This window comes from Calidris pugnax, unplaced genomic scaffold (genome assembly GCF_001431845.1).
Source record: "Calidris pugnax isolate Ruff unplaced genomic scaffold, ASM143184v1 scaffold129, whole genome shotgun sequence".
NCBI classification, from domain to species: domain Eukaryota; kingdom Metazoa; phylum Chordata; class Aves; order Charadriiformes; family Scolopacidae; genus Calidris; species Calidris pugnax.
Genome location: NW_015090856.1, coordinates 390,596 through 407,592, shown reverse-complemented (window position 1 = coordinate 407,592; position 16,997 = coordinate 390,596). Strand labels below are relative to the sequence as shown.

Below are 16,997 nucleotides of genomic sequence, written 5' to 3'. Positions count from 1 at the left end.
GCCGGGGGTGGGGCTTGTCGGGCGCTGCCAGCTTTCTAAAGATTGACATTTCGGTTGGTTTTCTATTTTTTTTTTTAATTTTTAATTTTTTAAAATTTACTTTGGGGGTGGAATTGCAGCTCGTAAGTCTCGCGCAGCTTTTTTTCCGCCTCCGTCTTCCACCGGACCCTTTTCCCCTTCTGTCTTTCGAATGGTTTTTAGGCTGGATTTTCACAAGAGGAGAGTGTGGCGAGGGGTCCGGGGCGGCGGGAGAGAAGGCAAAGGGCTCGCACGTGGGCTCCGAGGTTTATTTTGTAATTCAAGTTCGTTATTCGGGAGCTTTTTCCAACTCCTCAAGGTCAGCGGGGATTTCTTGTTGCGGGTCTGTGCTCCCGGGGAAAGCGGCGGGTCCCCCCCGCCCCGGGGGTGTGTGGGGACACACACACACACACACACACAGAGGGCTCCCCAAGACCCTGCCCGGCGGAGCAGACCCCGTTTAGCTTAAAAAATAAACCGGCTTTGTCACCGAGTTTGCCGGCGGTCGCCAGTCCCGCGGTGGCGGAGCGCCCCGCGCCCGCATCCCCCCGCACGACACGACGGCGACCCCCAAGGCCCCACAATTTGCCTTCCCGGGGCCCTCACAGGGAGCCCCGGTGGGGTGTCCCCCCCCCCCAAAGCCCCGTCCCTGCCTTCGGGTGACACCCCGGCACCTTCCTCGCCGCGGCCAACTCCGCTCCGTGCGCAGGAACGCGGTTCACGGTCACCCCCATCCACATCGTCACCCCATCGCCGCCACGCCATTCGGGAAGTTGTCTTTCAATTAATCCTGGGATTTAAAATTATTTTTCATTTTTTCCCCCAATAAATATATGTTTAACAACATCCCCGTTCAAATAATAACTTTTTTTTTAAAGTCAGTACTTATTGTTTTAGGTCGTTAAGGAGAAGAGTAATTTTTAGAGCTCTCTTGGCTGTGAAAGCGAGGTTGAATGGAGTGGAATATTTATTTTTTTTAAAATTTTTCCCTTTTATTTTATTTTTCCCCCCTTCTTCTCTTTCTTTTCGCGTTTGCAAAAGGCATCGTAATTTTTTTTGTTTTGGATTTTTTTAGTCCTTTTTTTTTTTTTTTTTTTTGTTTGCAGCTGGGTGCCCTTGTGCCCAGCGCAGGGGCTGCGTTTTTGCAGCTGGGCGCCCAGTGCGAGCGGCGCAATTTGCGCCGGCCTCCCCCACGGTGAGCTCCCCCGGCTCGGCAGCGGTAAATTAAGCTTCTGCCGCTTGAGGACTAAGAGGTCTTTTTTTTTTTTTTTTTTCTTCTCTCCAGTGCCTGTGCCCTCTGAAGCGCTGGGGAGATGCGGGGGGACCCCCGCGCCTGGGAGGGAGCGCTCCCCCCGCAGCAGCGGCTCCGAGGGCTCCCCTGGCCGAGCCAGCGCCGCGACCACGGGCTGGAGGAAGCTCCTGTTGGAGAGGTTGAGCCCTGATTAAAATCAGGTGTTTAATACAATACAAGGCCCAACGGTTTATGGGGTTTCAGCTGAGGATTTTTTAGGGATCACAGTTCAAAACAGTAGTCCGAATCTAAGGTTTCACTATCCCAGGAGTATTTATTTGCAAAACAGATTAAACACGGACAGGAGTGTGTGGATCTCGCTGTGTTTACACGGCGAAGGTGGTGAGAACTTGAGTTTTAGGGCACGAAATCCCGCCGTCCCTGCCCGAGCACACCTCCCCGCCCGCATTCGGGGGGCTCCGGGTGCGCTCCCCGCGCTGGATGCCCGCACACATCCCGCGTACGGGCTCCGCGGCCGCCGAGGTGTGCGCAGTGTATTAAAACCACGGGCTTGTTGTAGAATTTCATTTCATTGGACAATATTTTAAGCAGATGTGAGGCTCCTTTGGGAATTCGGCTCGCTTACCTGGCTTGGGAAAGGGATGGACGCGTGTGTGTGCGCGCCGGGGTGGGGGTTAAAGCCAAATTTTTGGGAATTTTACCCCGGTTCCCCGGGAGAAGGGCAGGTACCGGAGGCGGCGGAGCTGAACTAGGGATGGGAATGGTCCTCGCTCGTTTTCTCGCTCCCCTCTCGGGGGTGGGGGTCTTTAGCCACGGCTGTAAATCAGGAGATCACCCCGTGGGTGCTCCAGGTGAGCGCCCCCCCCCGCACCCCTTAGGGGTCTTCAGTTCATGAGGGGGCCCGGAGGACGGTGCCCGGTGCCCGGCACTATTTGGGGGGCTCGGAGGGCAGGGGGTTCTGCTGGAGCGGGCAGGTAGGAGAAGGCCATGCCGTGCCCCAGCCGTCAGTGGGTCGTCTCTTTGAGCGAGAAAATAAAATATTGGGGACTGGGGAGAAATTCTGCAATAGCTGAGGGTCTCCTTTGTACTGGGGAGAAGGTGGAGAAGCGGCAAAGGACGGGGTTCGGCGCTGCACGGTTAAAACAAATTCGTTCCCCTTTGAATTCCCTGCCTCAGGTTATCAGAGAAGGGACAGAGCTCCCACCCACGCGGGAGGGAATGGGAATTTGGGGGAGATCTCAGGTTGGGAATAAATGTCGGCGCCTGGAAAAGGCTGCCCCAACGTTCCTGCCTGTCCCGCTTACTGGTCTTTATTGGGAATATGACAAAGTCAAAGTTTGGAGCCTGAGTTTTCAGCCGGAGCTGCCGCGTCCTCCCGGGCGGGATGGAGAGACCGGGAGTCGGTGGAGAGTCCGGCCCCGGGACCCCCTCCCCGGCCCGGGGACCGGCTTCCCGCTCGCTGCCGGCTTTTAATTAGTGCTGATGGGGAAATTAGGGCTGATGGGGAGGGAGAAGGGAGCGGGAGAGCGGCGGGGGCTGGAGTCCCGGTCCCGCTCCTCGGCGTGCGACCCCGCTTGAGCAGAGGGTTCCGATGTCGGAACACGCGGAGGGCGAAAATTTATGGCGGTTTCGGGCTTTTTAGGTATTTTTAAATTTTTTATTATACATATATTTTTTTTTTACATCTCTGAGCCTGCCGTCTCCTCTGCCCTGTCCCTGCCCCGACCGGACAAACAACCCCCGGGACGCCGCGGAAAAGGCAGCCAGGAACCGCGCTGCCGTCTGCGGCCCGAAACACCGCGCCCGTGTGCGCGGAGCCCCGCGCAGAGCTCCGCAGGTGCGGGCCGGAGCGGAGGCCCCCGGTGCTGGGTCCCAGTCGCCGCCGCTTCACCCTCCCCCGCCCTGCCCCGGATCTCTTCAATTAGGCAATTAGGGATGCCGGGCAGGGAATTGGTGGTGGTGGTGATGGTGGTGGTGGGGGGGGGTGGGTTGATCCGCTAATTAAGGTGATGTGTAATTAGCGCTTCAACAAAAATTACCAAGGATTTAAGATCGGTTTAGTCTTAAAAAAGAAAAAAAAAAAGAAAAAATAATATTTCAAATTCTACAAATATAATTTATCGATTCACTTTGGGGGGGGTGGGTTGATCCGCTAATTAAGGTGATGTGTAATTAGCGCTTCAACAAAAATTACCAAGGATTTAAGATCGGTTTAGTCTTAAAAAAGAAAAAAAAAAAGAAAAAATAATATTTCAAATTCTACAAATATAATTTATCGATTCACTCGCCTGATTTATTTGAGAAAGGGCAGAGGGAATAACTGCAAAGCGCTTCCTTCTCCCTCGCCCCGGGAAGGGACTTGGCAACCGGGAGGAAGGAGCTGCATGTTTGACGGGGGAGACGCTTTGAACTTGCCCGCGGGCTCCCAGCTTGGAGGTGCCAAAGGGCTTGAACCGAAGACGGAGCAATCGGGGGCTGAATTTTTGGCCCGGAGGGCAGTGGGTGCCCGTGGGTGCCGGGGCTGTGGGTACCCGAAGTGCGGGGGGTGTTTCACCCACGTGTGTGTGTGGCATCACGGGGCGTTCGCGTGTGCGGGGATACACGGCACTTTATTAAAAAAAAGTGCATCCCGAACGGTGCGTTATTCCCATTTAACTGAATTCCTGCATCCCATAAAAACACCCTGGGGATGCAAACCCTGTCTGTTGGACCCACAGGGAGCACATACTGTAACGCACAGTACAACCCCAGGTAGGGGATGGTCAGGAACCAGCACCTTACGTGCAGGAACTGTGACTTGCATTTTAAAAAACTTTGTTTAACAACAAATAAAAAGCTGCCCTTATTTTTAGACTCTGCATTGGAACTGCCCTATGAGTTCAAGTTCAACAATAGCAAATTAGGTCTTCAATGAGCTGGGGGGGAAATGAAAACGAGCATATTTCTAAAAGTTGCTATTAAAAATACCTGATGGAGACACAGGTCAGAAAGAGAAAAGAATTGCTCCTCTGTTCCCCGTGCAGAGAGACACCAGCCAGTGTTTGGTCACACGTTACTGGTCTAATAAGACTTTGAAAAGGGGCAGGATTCTGCCCCCTCGGAGGGGAGAGAGCCCGGGCGTACCTGAGCCACACAAAAATCTCCACTCCCTTCTGGGCAAAATGCACGGCAGGAGCTTGGATTTCACAACACGGGGAGCAGTGTAATTCATCGCTGCTCCTCACTGTAATAATACCCCGGCTCCTTGGTCGGATGTAACCGGTCCATGACCGGTGCCGGAGGAACGCTCCGGCTGCCGCCGCGCAGGGATTACACCTGCCCCCAGACAGGATCCCCCGGGAACACACACACACACCTGAAGGGAATCTTGTGTTGAGGAGAGAAATGCCCTTCTGCAACGCTGCTGCCTTCGTAGAGTGTGTAAAGCGCCCCGAGATCCTCAGGCAGAAAGGCCCTACTGAGTGAAAAGCGTTATTATTGTTATTACGGCGACGGTTATTAGGGCTTATATATTTTATAAAAGCTCTGCGCCGTTTAATATAGTGCTTCAAAGACAAAGGGCTGGAGAAGTTTGCAAACATTGGTGAGGTGGGGCTCAGTAGCCACCCTGACGGTGGGGAGGGCGGTGGGGGCTCCGCGGCAGCGCGTGCGATGTGATGCCGGAGGATCCCTGGTGACAGGAGCAGGAAAAGAACCCATTTTTTCCCCTCTAACTGTAAAATTTTAAAATTTGCGTTCTGTTTATTTATTTTTTTTTTTGCCCACTATTGTCGTAAACTTCTGCTGTATGAAATTGTTTAGTGGAAGAAAAAAAAATAATCTACATTTACAACCTAGGCCTCTTCTGCAGCACAAGGCTGATGGCATCCGAGCCCGTGCGTGCTCTCTGTGGGCCAGGGCGAGCCCAGGCTTTGTTTCCACAACTTGGGGGCTCTCCCACTATTACTGGATATGGTTTGGTTTTGGATTTATTTTTTTTTTTCCAGTTAGAGATTATTTAAATGATAAACTCGCGCAATTCTGAACGCTAACTGAAAGCGTCAAAAATCTGAGCTGAGTAATGATTTTTTCTCGTGCCTGTTTCCCAAAAGGGATTTTTAATCCTGTAGGGGTAAGTAACCAGCATATTGATAAATACATACACATGCGATGTCCACTGGCAGTTAAGAGGGAAGACATCTGAAGGATATGTGCAAACACATTTGTTTCCACTCTCTGGATAACAGCCTGTTGATATGTCAGGACTCCACAGCATTCCACACCAAAATTACTGCTGTGTTTTCTGATCTTAAATATGCTCCCTTTTTTTTTTTTTTTTTTTTTTCCTTTCTGGAGGAATTTCAGGTCAGGGATGCCGTAGTGGAAAAGATCTATGACCTTATTATTTCTTTTATTTTCTTAATGGATTTTCATGCATCACCGCTACCTACTCATGGGCTGTTTATTTTTATTTTTATTGCAGTAGGTTGTGCGTTATGTGGCGTCCAAATCTGTAACAGAGTGTCCCTGTCCTGGAGAGGTTTTTTTTTCCTTCTCTTCGTTCAGTGAATGATGTGACCCTCTTTGCTAATAAAAATGAAATATGACTTTCATCCCTGGAATAAGTGTACTACTTCGTGCTCCAGAATGCTCATACCCAGGATAAGCTACTTGCTTTTTTTTTTTTTTTTTAAATAATTGGAAAGAAATTTCCCTGCAGTAAAGGTCGTGATGTCTGTAGGTAGGGCAAGAATCTGAACTCTTTTTTTTTTTATGGAGTAAAGTGGTTTTTTGTGCAGAGTTCCCAGTTGTTCTGTTCAGCAAGTGTGCAGGACAGTGGGAGAAAGGAGAGTTTCTCTTCCTCCTGTCACCCCAAAGATGTTCTTCACCCAGATTTATGACAAAAAGTTAGTAAAGCAGGTTTTTTTGGGTTTTTTTTGTGGCACCAAACCCACTCCTGTACTGCAAACAAGGCCACCGGCCCTCTTGGGGAGACATTTTCCAGCTGAAAATGGAGTGAGACAGCCAAATTATTTCCAGTAGGCCACAGAATAATGCTTCTATCACGGTAAATCTTGGGCTCTGCTGAGCTGGTGTGGAAAGACTTCATCTTCTCTTAACCACTCGCTTTTTGGAACACTTTGGGCAGAACTGGGGGAGGCTGGACCCGAGGAGCGACTGCCCCAGCGTTTGGGGTGAAGTGTCAGAGGCAAATAAACTGGGCGGTGATTTATTTTTTTTCGTCTTGATAGTTTTACATCTTTCAGGTGGTTTTGCTTTAAGGTAATATTTTGATGTGGTAGGGGTTTTTTGGTTTTTTTTTTTGGCCGGTCTGTTTTTTTTGGCTTAGGAACTCCCTCACCAAAGCTATGAGACACAATGCCCCGGCGTCGGTTATTGGGATCAATTTAGCCATCATTATTAGATAACGCTGTCAGCCCGTTTTGAGATACATATTTGTTTAATAGTTAATGTTCTGTACGAAATGCAGAGGGTGGGGAGAAGTCAAACTGTAGTGAATGCTCTGCTTATTTTATATCCACTATAACTGTTTTTGTCCATGAAAATTGGCTTAATTATATCAATGGAATGTTTCTTTTTCAATTCTGTATGCAATTAGTCCATCTTGCTGGCTGCAATTTATTTTAATAAAAAAATAAACCAGTGGCGTGTTCAGTTCCTCATCCCCTGGGGACAAATGCGATTGGTGTGTTTAATTTCATTAACTACAATGCGGCCTACTGGAAAAATGTATAAAATCAGCTTTATACAGCTTAAACACTGGCATTTGAAACAAATCATTACTGCATTAGCTGTCACACTGGTAATTCTAGAATCCAAGACAAAAATATTATAGCTGTTTTTATAACCCTCTGCAAATACACTGTTAAAATAATTTGTAATCATTTTTTAAACATGCCCTGATGTTTTTAGTTAAAATATCTTATCACCACCAAAGAAGGTTGGCTATTCATTATCGCATGTATGTTTTATTGAGTGATTCATAGCTTGCTTCCCCTGCAGAAAATCCCCGCCTGTCTGTCTGACGCTCCCCAGTTTGAGGATGGGCTGGTGGGACCCAGTGAAGCACATTTCCCTCTGTGATTTTTTTTTTTCTTTTTTTTCAACCAAATTTGCTTGTGCCGGTTCATGAGCCCAGCGTTTGGGAAGATGAGTGGAAGGAACAGTTATTCCTGGCAGCGCAGCCTAAAATTTCAAATTTTTGAATAAGAATTTAGTAATTCCCAATACCACCTCCCCCTTCTACTGGCTTTTCTCTACGCGCTCCCCGGTGTGCGGCGTCTCACAGCAGCTCTGAGTTTTCCTTTGGTCTCCTGGGGGCGGGAGGGAAGGAGGGGAGGGTGCCCATATCCCTCTCACCCCTCTCCCACTATGTTTTTGAGACTTATTTTCTGTTGGGATTCCGTGAGGTTGTGGCAAGGGCCACATCCAGCCCATCTCCCGCGGTGCAGAGCCCCCCCCGGGGCTCAGGAGGGTCCCACTCCAGTGTGGGGGGGCAGAACTCTCAGTCCCAACTCTATTTCCTGCACTTCATTAGACAAGGTGTTTTTTAGATACCACGATTTTGCCACAGGACTGTTCTTTACTGTTTTTGTTAATGCGTGGTTCTTTCCTATGTAAGCGCACCCAGTATTGGTTTAAATTCATCTGTAATTGGTGAATAATGCTGAGCAGAACACATGTGTCTGTGGAAGCTGTGTCTGTGTTAAACTGTCAAAAATCAGGATTTTATTTTATTTTATTTTTTAAATGAGAGGCCAGATCCTCAACTCATGTAAATCAGTATCAACATCAATGAAACTAATTTTCACCAGCTGAGGACATGACCCAAGAGATTTCATGCATATGTGCATAAAATATACAAATATTGGTATGTAGCTGGTTTAAAGGGATCCACTTTTAGCGTCTGCAGATCAATATCTGATGGAGAACTGTAGGTTGGTTTTTTTTTTTCCCTTTAACTTCTGGAATGATCAATTATATAACCCCGGCATATTTTAGACAGATTGCTATTTTCTGGAGTGGCAAGGACTTCCTTTCCAAAGAAGTAATATACAGAAGATGGGCCGTATTGGACATAAGCCATCTGTTCCCTTGCATGCACTGTGCTGCTTGCTTCTTTTTTTTCTCCTTCCCTCCTCCCACCTCTGTCATAAACAGTAGTTAATTTTCTTTTCCATATCTTTAACTTTATAGCGGCGGTGTTTTGGTAGAGGTGATATGGAGTTATTGTTTTATTGGTATTACAGGGGAAAAAAAAAAAATAAAGCACAACCCAGCTTTATTTCCTACTCGATATAAAATCACTTCAGGGGGATTAAAGGAGGGAAATATGGTTTTCCTACTCAGGCTGGGGAAGCAAGTGGGTCTGGAGGAGGGCAGGAGACCCACGTAGCCAGGGTGGGGATGGGACCTTTTGGTGTCCTGCCTGGGTGGCAGAGGTGACCATCCGTGCCCTGCTCTGGAGACCCCATCCCGTGGCTCCGTGGGATGCAGGGAGAAGGGATGGGATGGAGAAAGAGAGACTCTTCCCTCATTGTGATGGAAACCTTCCTGGCAGAGCAGCTTCACCTGGGGTTTGGGCAGAGGACCAGGCTGGGGCCATCCCTGCTCCACCACGGAGGCTGATATTTAGCACCTGTATTTATTCTCTCAGCCCGGCATCATCACACTCTGAGTGTACAATTCTTTGGCCATGAGGAAATAGGGAAAGTTGGATGTGAAGTCTTGCTCAGAACATGGAAAAGTTGTAGAAGTGTGCAGCCTCGGAACTGGGGGTGGGGTCCTCTCCTGCTATTATTAAAACAAAAAAAAAATCCACCAAACTGGGAGTGTATTGAAGCGAGATTAGTTGAGGAGAGATCAGTCTGCGAGGCAAAAAAAAAAACCCAACCATGAATTATGTTTTTTGCTAAGCTGAGGAACTAACTTTACCAGCTTAAGCAAATAATTTACCCTCAGATATTTCGTCTGTAAAATAGGAGGGATATATATACCTGCCTTTGTGATTTCTAGATAAAGAGTCTCGTTAATGATCTTTGTGTTCGTTCCAACTCCCACTGAGGTCGTTGGGACATTTTTGCTGAATTTACTGGACCAGAGGTTTTTTTCTTTTTTTTTTTGCAAGTTTTAGATTTGGTTAAAAATCTTTTATTCTGTCTCAGATGCTTATAAAAATGGTTTTGTTTACATGTAGTCTGGCATTTTCTTTGCTTTCAGGATAGTACTTAGTGTTTTTTATTTCACAGTGAATGGACCTTTTGGGCTCAATCACGTAAATTAATTTTTAAATGCCTGTGCTTGAAGTTCGTGTAGTATAAAATTGTTTTACCATTTTTTTCTGTTTATAGAAAAGGACTGGTTTCATTTTATATTTTATTACATAAATGTGAAATAAAGAACACGCACAACTTGCAAGTGATCATATATTTTATTTTAGAATTATCACATAGGAATAAAATAAATTTAAATCCCTACATGGCACAATAGTCATTTAAAAAGCAGTTGATACCTCATGGAGAACTTTGAAAAGCTCTCTGCTCCGAAACAGTTCTGCTCATATATCCCATATATAATGAATAAAAAACAGATCTTTGTTACTTTGGGAGTTCTTAAATTCCTCCTGCTAGAATACTCTTCAAGTATTTATCCAGATAAAGCTTAGAACAGAAGGTGGTTCTTCATTTTCAGTTCATGGTAGTATCTCTCAAGGAGGGATTTAGCAGTTGCTCGGACCCCAGGAACCCAAGTGACCTTCAGGGATGTGTCCTTAAGGAACTGCCCGAAGAGCTACCAATGCTTCCCCAGGTTTTTGGAGAAGCGTGACTTCCCAGACAAGTATAATATTGGTGCAGTTGTGGCCAGTTAGGTAAATTCCTGTGCTTCCTCAAATTGTTTATTGTGGGTGGTTTATTATTATTCTGTATTTTTATATATATAAAAAAGCGCACACCTGTGAAGAAAATTGGATCTCAACCTGTTAAATGCACCTCAGCAGATGCACTTCTGCATTCTCTGTTGCTTTTCAGACAGGCAGGTGGGTGATGGGGCTGTTATAGACCTACCTGCTTCAAAATATGTATTTTCATTTCCTCTTTAAACTTAGTCATTACTTTTAAACTCCCGCTTCAGATAAAGGCATTTTTGACTCATTCTTCAGTGAATGTGTAGATATCCCTGTCCTGAAGGGACACAGAGGCTCGGTGCAGAGCATCACACGCGTCGCCTCCAGCCATAATCAGAAAGTTTCGTGTATGATCCCCGAGTCAATACCTTTGCTAAATATTGATTTTCGTAATAGCGCTGTCTGTTCCAGCAGACCAGGAAAGGAGCTGGCGTTTAACACCTATCTATAAATCTATTTTTACCCAACGGACAGTAACTGGGTGGGTTTTTTTTTTTCCCAAAGTACCACTATTAAGCAGTTTGTAAAATAAGTCTTGAGGCGTTAAGAGGAGAAATGTCCTACCACAGAATTAATTCTATTGAGCGTCTCTTCTGCACGTCTATGGCTGTGGTATCTGGGTGACTCACTTTATGTTGGTGAATTTTGCTTCTGAGCATGACAGGGGTGGCAGGAAGGACCTGCTCGGCCGGGCTGGGGAAGGTGAGGTTCCCACAGGTCAGTAATTCCACCCAAATCCACACCTGGAAACCCAACACGGAGCTCGGAGAAACGGTCATCCCTGTCCTCCCTACCTCCACTTCCCCCATCACTTACCAAACGAGCCAGTGCTTTAATAAATGGAAATAAATGGGGGGAAGAGAAGGAAACAAAAATCCATGGAAGATTTCTGGAGTGTGGCTTTGGTTTGGAACCCTCCTCCTCTTTCCTAAGGAAAACACCGAGGGTGTAACTTGGGGCAAAATGAGGTTCAAGTCTAACTCAAGACCAGGAAATATTAATTCTGCCATGAAAGTGTGCCTTAAACCTCACGTAGCTGCTCACTGTGGGAAGGGAACCTTTGCTGTAGCTGGACACTTTCTGGCAAGAAGCAGCTTTGCAGCCTTGCTGCTCGGAAGCAGGAACCCGCTGAAGTTCATGGTGGCCTTCCCATTGACTTCGTTGAACTTTGGAGCAGGCCCTCAAGGCACTGAGCTCCTTGGGACATCAATGCTATTTGCATATAAAGATTTTTTTTACTTATATCTGAGTTTGTATGTAACGCTCGCTAATGATTAGCTACCAAGAGTCTGGTGTGAGATACAGCTATTTCCTCAGATGAAATCAGAGTGCCTTTGTCTCTACTTCTAAAGTCCTTTTTCTGATGTGGCCTGGCTTTTAAAATATCCATAAACAAATGTGGGGTTTTTTCCACCTGTAACTTGAAGAGTTGTATGCCTGATTCTTCTCAAACAGCCCTAGAGGAATGTATATTTACTGGCCCTTCAGAATCCCAGCAGAAGTGGAATAATCCTATCCTGTGGTCACATTTCAGTAGCTGAAGACTGAAGAGACAGCTTTGAGGACTTCCCTGTCAATATATATACATTATATGTATATCTAGTTCACAGTCACAAGCTGTAACTATGTAAGGGGTATTCTTCTTGTTGATAATGACAGATTCTTGATCTTTCTTTTTAGTTCTTTCAGTGAAATTCCATCACACGTGTTTGAAATGAGAAGAATCCCTGAAAACACAGACAAATATCTACCTGCTGATCTATCTGTCTCGAGACTAAATATTGGAAGAGCGGTCATTTAGATCAATCTTGTGTCTCGGTGCTCACATTAGAACAGGGGAAAAAAAAAAAAAGCACTCTTGAAAAATTACTGAATTCTCCTTGCAGTGTCAGGTTCCAAGATAATGATGTGTCTGTGTGTGAAAATATTAAATTGCAATAACATGCAGAGTGAGTGGCTTTCTGAATGGGGTATTCAGTTCACAGCTTGGACTATACATAAAGCTAGTGAGTGACAGAATACAAATGGTGTCATAAAACATCAGGGGAATTTACAGCCAGTCTCAATCTTTTTGATCTATATTCTATCTATGGAGCGCTCTCTATCTATCTATCTTTAGTTAATGAAACAGTTAAACATATTTAATTATTTATCACTGTTTAATGTCAAGAGTTATCAAAACAGATTACGTTTCCCCCACACACACTTAAAGGTATTAGAAGAACCCTAAATTTTATGTACTGAAGTCTGGGATGTTTCCTGTCCAAAGATAATGCTTTAAAACACATCTCTGTGCGTAGATGTTTTTAAATCACAGTTGTTTGGTGAAAGCAGACCCTTTCCGTTTGTTTTTGCCTGAGAGCATGCTTTATTTCTAAAACTTTGATTGTTTCTTATACAAATGGCTCTTATTCTCCATAGAGACAACAGGGCAACAAGAATTCAGTTTCAGTGGGGATGAGAAATGAACTAGAAGGGGGCAGTTCTCGGAGGGTATACGTGGACCCACCTCTCTGATATGGCCCAACAGCAAAGAGCCAGATTGAAAAAATAATTCAAAAAGTGAGGTGGCTGGGTCTGCCCTCTTTGTGTCCAGAAACCAGCCCCAGCAGGGTCTACAAACTCCCTTAATGACCACGTCTCAAGACTGAGTGTGCCACATCATCTTGTGGCTTACCCTGCCTGGGTCTCCTCACACACACAGGTACCTATGGCACTTATTTTATGGGGTTTCTTTGGGCAGACCCCCGATGCTGCCACCCTTTCTGAAGTGCCCGTCCTGCAGCAACCTCTCCTCTCCTGGCAGGAAACATCAGCATCCCAAACCCCCCCAGGCTCCGACTCCCCTCTCCTCCTCTCCTCTTCCCCCCAGCAGAGGTGTTAATCGTCACCCTCCGAAGGCTGCGCTGAGCTGCTAAAAGCCACAGTTTGTTACTGAATCTCATCTGCTAATTCTGGGCTGGAGGTAGGGCTTTGGGATCCCCCTCGGCCATGCCACCTGGGTCTTCTCTATTGGCAGCCTGGATAAGAAATCGTTCTTTCTTCTCTACCTAAGCTCTCTCTTTACCAGTGGTTTTAAATTGCTTTCCACCCCTGACAGACTACCCTCGTTCAAAGAGAAACGTGGAGGAGGCTGATGGTTCTAGTAAGTATTAGGAGTCCATTACCAGAGGACTGAATCCTGTTGGGATCTCTCGGGAGACACCCCTCCTTGGCCCACCAAACAGAGTATGGCATTGTGAGCGCAAAAGGGCAGGGGGATAAAGGAATCCCGCCTCGCTTCTCTCCGACAAAGAAACCTCAATACTTTTATTCAGCGGAAAATGGAATAATACTTCTGGGTTTGCTTTGAAAGCCACAGCCACTGGCTACTTTCCGCGCTGCGGATGGTTTCTGTATGAGGAAGAGCTCTTTTTTTTTTTATTTTATTTTTAAGGGGAGAAGGCTTTACACGTGAAATGAGATTAAAGGCATCTCTGTGCCAACACGTTAAGCATTTTGGGGTTGACAAGAAGTATCAAGGTTTCATTGCAGGCATGTGCCAGCCTGGAATAAATCCCCTCTGCGCTGCTGCATCGCGCTGCTCGCCGCACACACGTGTAGGAAGCAACCTAACCTGCTGGAAAGAAAACTTTTATTATGCATAGTATTCCCTTTAAAATGCACCATATAGTAATGTTCTTTTGGTAAATGTAAGTTAGGGGCTATTTCAGATAATACAGTATTCTTAGAAAAGAGTCCCTTTTGTATAGATAAGTGGTGTCCTTTTGTCTTTAAGGCAGCCTACTGTAAAAAAACCATCCTACCAACTGCAGAAAGACACTTGAGCAATGAAATCCCCCTTGCTTTGGGATGTGAGAAAAGGTTTCGTAGCATAGATATCACTAAGAATACACGAGGTAAATTTGAAAGCGTTGGGGTTTTTCATGTCTCAGTTTCTAAAGTCTTAAAGTCCATTGTGAATCGTATCTCAGGGAGAAGAAATGTCTATTAGCAGCAGAACATGGCATTATGGCACGGAGTGAATCCCAGTGAATGGCAGTATGATATCAAAGTTGGCACGTTGGCATCCAACTGGAAATGCTGTACTCTCTGGTGCTCCATTTCCCATGTGGAAAGGTGGTAGTAGGATGGTCATCATATACCAAGAGCTAATGAAAAGAGATGGTGGGCCAGGCTGAGGTCTGCAGCAGATGGCACCCTGCCGGGCCATGGCTGTGGCAGAAGAGTTGCTCCTGCTGTGGATGGACACGTCTGGGAACTGTCTTGGAGCTAATTTTGTCTAGCTTCTATTTTGTCAAGAAAGGGAAAAACTCAGCAGTGCATCCGCTGGTTCATCCTATCACCTTTTGTGATTTTTTGGTATTGTAGGGCAAAAATTCACTATGCTGTTAGATTGTGTATTAGATTTTATAACTACAGATGATGAAGAACAAAATTTTTAATGCAAGGTGTCAGAGCCAAAGGAGAAGTTTTTAGTACCAGAAAGTATCATTAGGCACTTCTGATAAGGTTTTCTGCCTTCAGGTAGTTTAATGATGGTAAATATGGGCTGTTGTAGATAAGTGGACTTGAGTCTGAGATGAGGGATCCTCATTTTCCTGAGGGATGGGAGTTGCTGGGATGATGTCTCCAAAAAATACCCACAGTGTGTGAAGCAGGGAGAATATTTTGATGACTGCAGTTTTAATTTCACCCCTGAAACTCTTCAGCAAATACGTATTTCGGAGCAAGTGGCATTATTTACAAGGGTAAAGTTATGCTTGGAGGGAAACATTTGTGTAATGGAGCCTGAGCTTATGGTGCTCTGTTTTCCCACCTGCCTATTTCTCGCTCTCAAGAGAGCAGGGAGAATAAAGATAAGGGAGGGGATGGAGAAAAAGGCACTGCTCTCAAAATAGCTATTTTATGCACGCGATTTTTCTCTGTATTACGTAGACACTTTTTTTTTGGCCCAATCTTTCTCAGTACCCTTTCTTATCTGACTTCCAAATCCTATCGCTGGTTTATGTTTTAAACAATGTAAAACTGTGTTGGGAAGCATTGTCTGTTTTCAAATGCAACTGAAATCGTTGTGACCTTAGACCCTCCAAAACTGGGCTGGGAGATTCAGGATTGTTTGTTCTCGCTGGTAGCTTCAGTCTTAAAACTAAATAAACATACATCTAAAAACCAAACTAGATTTTTGAAATGCATGAGCTAAGTCATTCGGATTAAAGTGAAACAATTTTTTTTTTCTGTCCTCTAGAATTGAAATTTTCATTTCTAGTCCCTTAATTGTGATAATTTTGGTTGTTGTGCCCAAGTTTGTACACAGAAACACGTGGTATAAGTGTGTGCTGATCTCACAGCCTGTGCTATACTGGGCTGGGGGGGAGCTCTTCTGCTGGCATTCAGAAAAGGAAAAAATCAACAGAATTTTGTGTATCTGTATGAGAGAGATGTTGGGCTTTGGATTCCCTTTGGATGACAGCTGTCACTTCAGTGGGTAGTTTTGTCCCTTGGAACCAAGAAGTGGTTCTTGTTAAGACAAACACCTCAAAAATATCATTATTCCTCTTCGTCTTTCTCTCCAGTGGTGACATGGAAATGCTGAGATCCTTTGCTACAAGCTTTGTAGCACCTCAGATATTAAAAGGTGGGGACAATTGCTGTTTGAGGCACATGCCGGTAGGATCGAGTCCTTTTCTGATGCCATCTTGGTTGAGACAGGGTATTTTCTCTTCCTGTCACACCACGGTGTCTGGAGAAGGCAGTTCTCAGCACTGGGTACCCCCCCAGCCAGCCCAAGCCCTGGTCAGGATGGATTCTTCCATCTATTGGAGCCCCATTCCCTGCATTACTGACACTGGCATCAGGTGGAAATAGCAGGGCTCTTCAGAAGAAAGGGATATTGTGACATGTGCATGTGTCAGGAAGTTCTTATTATCAAAACAGGGTCAAAATACAGTCTTGGCGTTTTTTTATTTTTTATTTTTTAATTTTTTTTCCTGTGCTGCATTACGTGAAACTGTCTGGTGAAAGCATCTTCCTCAATCCAGCCTTTCCACTGGGATTTTGGGCTGTAATTCCCAGGAGGCTGCATCTGAGCAGACCTTCCTTTCAGAGGTCAGCCCTGTGGATGGAGCTTTCTCTGGTGTGGTGGGAGGTTATTTATAGCACTACAGATGCCTCTGTGGAAGAAAAATCGGAGTCCATAATGTCATATTAAAAATATTGATAAATTATCGATTATTATTTAGCCCAGGCTCCAAGCGTGCGTAACCGGTTTCCATAAATCACCCGGTTCCTGGGGGACCCCCGTGGAAGGGAATGTCGCTGCTCGGGCTGGTCTCGTTTGGGAAGGGAGGGTCTGGCTGGGTTTCAGAGAGGGAGGAGCGAGGCTGGGCACCCGGTGCCAGCTCCTGGGGCTGACACAGATGCCAAATCCAGATGCTCGTCCCGTTTGGCTGCTGCCTCCTTGCCAAGGCAGGTGATAATTTCAAAGTGGTTCTGATGTTTTGAGTTGAAAAAGTTGCTCAAAATAGGACTTTTCAGCCAAAACATGTGTAAGTCCCAAACGCAGGGCGCTGACTCCCAGGGTGTGATTCCACCACCTCCAGGAGCAGGAGCTGGAAAGGCCTCCTAGTTCAGTGCTCGCCCAGAGCATCTTTAGTTTAAAGATTATTTCTGAAGGAATTCTGCCCACACGATTATTGTAGGAGCAGGTTTTGGCAAAAGGAGGTCTTGTGAGCCAAATACTGGGATTTTAGCCACGGTCTCTGCACGATGTGATAAATAGACGATGTCAAACTGGCTTTGTAGGACAGGGACAGCTGGGAT

General features: G+C 45.8%; 1 protein-coding gene across 1 annotated transcript in view; it reads left to right on the top strand.

Annotated features, from left to right (window-relative positions):
• The window catches only part of PRDM16 (PR domain containing 16), a 408,246-nt gene that overhangs the window by 660 nt on the left and 390,589 nt on the right, over nt 1–16,997 (top strand). The window lies entirely within an intron of this gene.